The sequence below is a fragment of the Lagenorhynchus albirostris genome, chromosome 3 (assembly GCF_949774975.1).
Source record: "Lagenorhynchus albirostris chromosome 3, mLagAlb1.1, whole genome shotgun sequence".
NCBI classification, from domain to species: Eukaryota; Metazoa; Chordata; class Mammalia; order Artiodactyla; family Delphinidae; genus Lagenorhynchus; species Lagenorhynchus albirostris.
The window spans coordinates 86,321,403-86,328,277 of record NC_083097.1 but is presented as its reverse complement, the minus strand read 5'-3'; the positions used below and the strand labels follow the sequence as shown (position 1 = coordinate 86,328,277).

Sequence of the window (6,875 nt, the reverse complement as noted above, 5' to 3'; positions counted from 1 at the left end):
GAAAGTTTTTCCTTTTAAATCAAAAACAAGACAAGGTTGCCCACTATCACCACCCCAACTAAGCATGTTGCTGGAAGTCCTAGCCAGAGCAGTTAAACAAAAGACATCAAAATCAGAAAGGCAGAAGTAAAGTTGTCTGTTTTCAGATGATATGATCTTATATATAAAAAACCATGAAGACGCCACTAAAACTGTTAGAGTTAATAAATGAATTCAGTATAGTTGTAGGATACAAAAGTCAATATAAAGACATAAGTTGCACTTTTATACACTAACAATGAAATATCTGAAAAAGAAAACAATGCAATTTGCAATAGCATCAAAAGTAACAAAATAATTAGGAATAAATTTAACCAAAGAGGTGAAAGATCCATACACTGAAAAGTATAAGCCCTTGAAGACACAAAATAAATGGGAAGTTATTTGTGTTCTTGGATTAGAAGAATTAGTATTTTTTAAATGTCCATACTACCCAAAGTAATCTACAGATTCAGCATAAAATCTGTGAAAATTTCAATGGCATTTTTCACAGAAATAGAAAAAGCAATCCTAAAACTTGTATGGAACTATGATAGTCTCCAAACAGCCAAAGAAGTCCTGAGAGTAAAGAACAAAGCAGGAGGCATCACACTTCCTCATTTCAAATTATATTACAAAACTACATTAATCAAAAGATTATGATATTGACATAAAAATAGACACACAGACCAATGGAACAGAATCAAGAGTCCAGAAATAAATCCTCACATATACACTCAACTAACATTTGCCAAGAGAGCCAAGAATACTCAATGTGGAAAGAATAGTCTCTTCAATAAATGGTGTTGGGAAAACTGGATAATCATATGTGGAAGAAAAAAATTGGACCCCTATCTTATACCATTCACAAAAATTAACTTGGAATAGATTAAAGACTTAAACATAAGGCTCCAATCTGAAGAACTCTTGGAAGACTACCATGGGAAAAACCTTTCCATTGGTCTTGGCAACAATTTTTTTGGATATTACACCAAAAGCACAAGCACCAAAGGAAAAAATAAATGAGTGGGACTGAATCAAACTAAAAAAACTTGGCAAAGCAAAAGAACAATCAACAAAATGAAAAGGCAACCTATGGAATGAAGTAAAATACTTACAAAGCATCTATAAGGGGTTAACATCCAAAATATATAAGCAGCTCATGCAACCCAATAGCAAAAAAACAGTCTGATTAGAAAATGGGCTGAAGAGAATTTTCCAAAGAAGACATGTCAATAGCCAACACGTACATGAAAAGATGCTTAATATCACTAATCATCAGAAACACAATGAGATATCATTTCACATCTGTTAAAATGACTATTTTAAGAAAGACAAGTGCTCAAAAGTGAAGGTGAGGATGTGAAGAAAAGGGAGCCTTTGAGTGCTGTTGGTGGAATTGTAAATTGGTGCAGCCACTATGGAAAACAGTATGGAGGTTCCACAAAAAATTAAAAGTAGAACTACCATATAATCCACCAATCCCATTTCTGGATATATATCCAACGAAAATGAAATTAGAGTCTTGCAGAGATAGCTATACTCTCATATTCATTTCAGCATCATTCACAATAGCAAAGATATGGAAATAACCTAAGTGTTCATCAACGGGTAAATGGATAAAGATGTGTTTACGATGGAATATTATTCCTCCATGAGAAAGAAGGAAATCCTGCCATTTGTGATGACATGGATGGACCTTGAGGCCATTATGCTAAATGAAATAAGTCAGACAGAGAAGGACAAATACTGCATGATCTCACTTGTATGTGAAATCTAAAAAGCTGATTGACAGAAACAGCAAGTAGGCTGGTGGTTGCCAGGGGCTGGGAAATGGGGAAAACAGAAAGATGTTGCTAAAGGGTAAAACGTACTAGTTACAAGATGAATGAGCTCTGGAAATCTGTTGGCATGGCAACTATAGTTAAAAATACTGTATTACAAACTTGAAAGTTGCTAAGAGAACAGACATGTTTTCACCAGAGACACACACACACACACACACACACACACACACACACACACACACACATACACGTCATTATGTGAGGTGACAGAGCTGTTAAGTAACTGTATTTTGGTGATTTTTTTTGTTGTCGTTGCTCATTTATTTGTAATTGATTCTTCCTGCTTTTATAGATGTTAAGGGCATAGGTGGTGAGGATTAAATGAGATAATGTATTGTGTCAGTTTGGGACTGAGGTCAGCTTGAACATTTTACATCATATATGTATATCAAATCATCATGTTGTACACCTTAAACTTATGCAATGTTATATGTCAGTAATATCTCAATAAACGTGGAAGAAAAGAATATATTGTATATATCTTAACTTGGCATTTTATAAACATAGTTTCATGTACACATTGTAGAAGATACTTATAAAAATAAATATATTCTGTAAACATCGCCATGATATTAATATCTTTGTATGTTCTTTGAGTTCTTACAATTGTTTTTGCTCTGTCACTTTAACTTGCTTTGTCTCCCATATTCTCTATCTATGTTTACTTTGGTTAGTTGCATAGGCATTCTGTTTTGTGATGCAGTGTCCCCTATAGCCCTCTTTTTAAAGCAAATGTATCATTTTTCCTGTCTTTCAATATCCACATCAATATTTTTCAAATTTAAATGAAAATGCTTTTTACTTTAGAAACACATCTATTTAGACACTCTGATTCTAATTATGCACAAATGATTAGACATTTCTGTCAATATCGTAAAACCTTGAGCTATATTTTAATCAATAAATTAGTATTTTTACATCCATTTTCCAGAACTGATTATGTAGTCATTTTGTATATGCATGCATAACTCTTAAGATATATAAACACATGGCAAACTGGGTCATTGTTATTCATCGTATGCATTTACAAGAGACAGTTTTTTTATCATTGACAATTATCTTAAACTTAACCTCATCATAGTGCCAAATGACTTAAAGTCATGTTAAAATAAACCTCTAAATATAATAGCAGAAAAACTTTCAAATTCTAAATAATTATTTAAAAATTATTTGTGTCTACATCTAGCTAAATATTTGTATTTAAATAACTTAAAATTATGTAATTTAAATACTATATCACATAAAATACACTGAAATATGATTATAAAAATTATCAGATTCATTTCCTGGTATCTTTTTTTAAAAATTACTATTTTCCTACTATTTTGATAAACATCCAGAGGTTTTTCAGTTTTTATCCCAATCAAAATAGTACTTTTAAATACAACTGAAAAACAAATTAGAAATTCTACTATTCAACTAGTACAGAAATGCCAAGAATACCTAGATGAATTATTGTACTTATTTACTATGTTTAAAACTAAAACAAAAACTGATTTTTATCTTATAAAAGGATAGCAAATTTTGCTTAATAGTCAATTAGTGAAGAAATATTATTTCTTGCATTTCGAGTATTCTAGAGCTAAACATTCTATTCAACTTGTTTTCTAAAGGTAGTCCAAAAAGTTGAATATTTTAATTTTGACTAAAGCATTTCTACAGACTTCATTCTTCATGCACAGTTATTCTTCTGTTGTCCTGCAGTCATTTGAAATCACAAGGGCATAGTTCCTATAGCAAGTTAAATTCTGGTAGGACAATCAATACATTTTAGAGCTTATGCAAGATATTAATATACTATATTTTGTTATGCAAGATATTAATATACTATATTTTGAACACTGTCTGCAGCCATTCCTTAAAATGAACATAGAGGAGAATTTTGCCAGTATCTAAAGACTTATCTGTTAAAATGTCAAAAAATATATTTGAACCATCAATTTAATTGAAGATAAGTCTTAGCCTACTCTTTTCCCAAAACAGTGTGGGAGGGAGGGGGGTATAGGTTAAGAACTTATATTTAGTGCTAATGAAAGAATCCATTTTTGTTCTAAAAGCAGCTTGACATCACTCTGAGATGCAGTTTCCTATCAGTTTCGCTTGAAAGAGGCTATGACTTTGCCTGAATAGAAAACCAAACCAAACCAAAGCATAATCATCTGAAACATAGGTTGTATCAAATAAATAAGTTTTAGACAAATTATAATTTTGGGGGCAGACTGCCTAGGCAAGCTAATTTCAACTTATACTTTTGACCAAACAAAACAATTATATAAGATATAAAATTACGAACATCATTTTAATTACTTTTCCAAAGTTAGAGAATTCCATACTGTTTATGAATTCAGACTATAATGGATCTTCATTTTCTTCTTTAAATTATAACCTTATATGTTGAATATGCTTCATTTAAAAAAAAAACCTCATGATCTCACCGTTCAAGATACTGGAGAAAAATAAAATTTAAGTTAATTTTACTTCTCCTACTTGTATTTACTTAGATGATATAATTTAATTAGTAAAGGAAAGTCTGGTCAACAGGGGCAGGTAGTAAATATGTCTAATACAACTTTGAATGCATTTGGATATGAGGATGAGAATTGATGTAGCAAAGGAGGTCCTAGAAATATCTGCTGTTAATGTGACTGAAATTTACTCATATAAAGTATTATCACATTTTAGAGACAATACTGATAGAGATTGTTCCATTTTCCTCTTCATGTTTTTCTTGGATCTTGATCAGATAGTATCTCAATTCAAAGTGGAAGTATAATGACAATACAAATAAGATCCTCTTTTCCTTTTCACCATTGCATTACTTCCTTGTGATGTGTGATGTATAGTGTTGAGATTAACATAGTTAATGAGAGATGACAGAAGGCAATGAGATACCAAGTTTTGTAAATGCTAGATGTGAAAAGGAAATTCATACAAGTTGAATTCAAAAGAGGCATCTTTCATTTCAACTTTTGTTTATCCACTAGGAAAGCTACATCCACATATGTCAATAAGTATCCCTATTAGCTGTGTCTTAAAAGTGCATATAAAATATCACTGTATTTCAACAACTGTCGTCACCTGATATTTTTTTTAAGTCACCTAATTAATCTGTATGTCTATACAAGATTTTACTAACACTAATAATTTAGCATTTACATAGGTGCCTATTGGTATATATCACTTGGAGAAAATTTAGATTATTCCTTGCAATATTATTTATATGGCGCACAGTATCACTGGACCAATAAACTCATCTATTTTAATATTCTTTTTTTTAACATCTTTATTGGCGTATAATTGCTTTACAATGGTGTGTTAGTTTCTACTGTATAACAAAGTGAATCAGCTATACATATACATATATCCCCATATCTCCTTCCTCTTGCGTCTCCCTCTAACCCTCGCTATCCCACCCCTCTAGGTGGTCACAAAGCACCGAGCTGATCTCCCTGTGCTATGTGGCTGCTTCCAACTAGCTATCTATTTTATATTTGGTAGTGTATATATGTCCATGCCACTCTCACTTCATCCCAGCTTACCCTTCCCCCTCCCCGTGTCCTCACATCCATTCTCTACGTCTGTGTCTTTATTCCTGTTGAGCCCCTAGGTTCTTCAGAACCATTTTTTTTTTCTTTTTTTTTTCCTTTTTTTTTTTTTTCTTTTTTTTTCCTTTTTTTTTTTTTTTTTTTTTTCTTTTTCTAGATGTCTCTCTGCATGGTTTGTCTCCTCAGTCATTGTCCACAGGACTCTGAGAAGCTGTAGGAATATGCAGGCGCAGACTCAAGGCCCAGCTTCATCTCCAACGTTGTGGAAAGGGACTGTACATCATGGGGCAGAGCCAGAACCATTTTTTTTTTAATGATTCCATATATATGTGTTAGTATACGGTATTTGTTTATTTGTTTTCTCTTTCTGACTTCATTCTGTATGACAGACTCAAAGTCCATCCACCTCACTACAAATAACTCAATTTCGTTTCTTTTTATGGCTAAGTAATATTACATTGTATATATGTGCCACATCTTCTTTATCCATTCATCTGTTGATGGACACTTAGGTGGCTTCCATGTCCTGGCTATTGTAAATAGAGCTGCAGTGAACATTGTGGTACATGAGTCTTTTTGAATTATGGTTTTCTCTGGGTATATACCCAGTAGTGGGATTGCTGGGTTATATGGTAGTTCTATTTTTAGTTTTTAAGGAACCTCCATACTGTTCTCCATAGTGGCTGTATCAATTTACTTTCCGACCAACAGTGCAAGAGGGTTCCCTTTTCTCCACACCCTCTCCAGCATTTATTGTTTGTAGACTTTTTTGATGATGGCCATTCTGACTGGTGTGAGATGATGCCTCATTGTAGTTTTGATTTGCATTTCTCTAATGATTAGTGATGTTGAGCATCCCTTCATGTGTTTGTTGACAATCTGTATATCTTCTTTGGAGAAATGTCTATTTAGGTCTTCTGCCCATTTTTGGATTGGGTTGTTTGTTTTTTTGATACTGAGCTGCATGAGCTGCTTGTAAATTTTGGAGATTACCCCTTTGTCAGTTGCTTCATTTGCAAATATTTCCCCCATTCTGAGAGTTGTCTTTTTGTTATTATGTTTTCTTTGCTGTGCAAAAGCTTTTAAGTTTCATTATGTCCCATTAGTTTATTTTTGTTTTTACTTGCATTTCTCTAGGAGGTGGGTCAAAAAGGATCTTGCTGTGATTTATGTCAAAGAGTGGTCTTCCTATGTTTCCTCTAAGAATTTTATACTGTCTGGCCTTACATTTAGGTCTTTAATCCATTTTGAGTTTATTTATGTGTATGGTGTTAGGGAGTGTTCTAATTTCATTATTTTACATGTAGCTGTCCAGTTTTCCCAGCACCACTTATTGAAGTCTTTTCTCCATTGCATATTCTTGCCTCCTTTATCAAAAATAAGGTGAATATATATGTGTGGGTTTATCTCTGGGCTTCCTATCCTGTTCCATTGATCTATATTTCTGTTTTTGTGCCTGTACCCT

The 6,875-nt window shown here is 32.8% G+C and overlaps 1 non-coding gene across 1 annotated transcript; it reads right to left on the bottom strand.

Moving 5' to 3' along the window:
- Window positions 1-5,565: 5,565 nt before the first annotated feature.
- Window positions 5,566-5,746, bottom strand: LOC132518924 (small nucleolar RNA SNORA73 family). The gene has a single exon (XR_009540038.1). It is a non-coding gene; the product is annotated as a small nucleolar RNA SNORA73 family (small nucleolar RNA).
- Window positions 5,747-6,875: the final 1,129 nt, after the last annotated feature.